Raw genomic sequence first — 1,739 nt, forward strand, 5'->3', positions numbered from 1 at the left:
GTGTGTTTTCTTTTAATCATGACTCTCATCAGTTGTGTTTTGTTTGTTCAAGGGTAAAGCAAAGTCCCTGTTTCCTGTGTGCAGTTGGGTCTGCAAGGAGAGCAGGTGGGAGCTGGTGCAAAGGAGCTGGCACATCCAGCTGCAGACTGCAGTGAAGTCTGGTGTGAGGAAAAGGGATGCAAGGCCCAGGGGCCAATGAGAGAAACGATGGGGTTGGGGAGGTGAGGAGCAAGGTTGTCCACACGGTGTGAGACCTCAAGGGACATCTCCAGCCAGTCCAGACCTCCTTAGGAGAGACCCTGGATCAACATCAGACAATGCTGCAATCGCATCCTCTCCAAACTGAAAAGGATTAAAATACACCCTTTACAATAGAAAGACTTTTTTATCAGAAGCTTTTTGAAATCTTTCTCCATAATTACACAAAGAAAACTCTCTAATTAACTATACAAGATTGGAAGGAAATTACAAGAAGAGACATGGTTTGTCAGAGCTTTCTTGAGTGTAATGAGCCCCAAGGTGCATTTGGTGCTGAGTCATTGAACATCACTCAGGTGCTGAGAGGAGACTGCACAAACCTTTCCAGAAGTCAAAGCCAGAAGAAAAAAGCACTAAGTTCCTTGAAGTATTAATGAGTTCCACTGAGGGCAAGTACCAGCAAAGCCTCCCCAGGGACTCGTTAGAGCAGAGAATTGGAGGCCATGATGGCAGATAAACAAAGGGAAGCGTGCAGGCAGCTGAGGTGCTGAGAAAACCCTGGTTTAGTTGGATGAAGCAGAGAGGCCAAGGCCTGACCCCCAGCCCCTGGGAAGGCAGATCCTGTCCCTCACACGTTGCTCAGGGCTCTTCCTGGGGCAGGGGATGTGGGCTGTGTGGTGCTGAGTGAAGGACAACGGTGTGACCGTTCCCAGCCTTCCTGGGGTGTGCAAGGAGGACATGAGGTGCCCCAGTGCCTGAGGACAACATGTCTCCTCACAGGCCTTGGTGGCAGAGGCCATTGCCATAGCCAAGGGGACAAAGACTTGGGTTCTCTTGGTGACATCCAGCCTTGCCAGTGCCCTTTGCCATCTCCACCACAGGTTGTCCTACACTGTCCCTCAGCTGCTTCTGTTTCCCTGCAGGCTGTAGACACCCATGTCGCTTCCTCCCCTTGCTCTCACCCTGGTATTTCCATACATTGGCTGAGGTGTCTCCACTCTCATGCTCTGTTCCTGGAAACACAAGTACATGGACTGATCTCCTGCTCCTTCTGGATGATTTCCTGTACCACAGCACTGCCCTTTGAGTGACATTTCTTCCTCCTCATGTCCAGTCTCCACGTTTTAACCTGCGATGTGTGGCAGTGTTTCTCTCCTCTGCTGTAGAAAGGAGGACCCTGAATACTACTGACCTGTCAGCCTCTTACCTGTGCCTGGGAAGATGATGGAACAGATCCTCCTAGAAGCTGTGCTAAGGAACAGAGAATGGTGACTCAGCCACTTCCCTGGGCAGCCTGTTCCACTGCTTCACAACCCTTTCCATGACAAAATGCTTCCTAATATCAATTCTGAACTTTCTCTGGTACAAGCTGAGTCCATTTCCTCTCATCCTCTCACTTGCTACTCAGGAGAAGACCAACACCCTCCATGCTACAACCTCTTTTCAGATAGTTGTACAGAGCAGAAAGGTCTCCTCTCAGTCTCCTTTTCTCCAGTATAAACAGCCTCAGAACCCCCATCTGCTCCTCAGCAGACTTGTGC

Source organism: Columba livia, unplaced genomic scaffold (assembly GCF_036013475.1).
Source record: "Columba livia isolate bColLiv1 breed racing homer unplaced genomic scaffold, bColLiv1.pat.W.v2 Scaffold_135, whole genome shotgun sequence".
Classification (NCBI taxonomy): Eukaryota; Metazoa; Chordata; class Aves; order Columbiformes; family Columbidae; genus Columba; species Columba livia.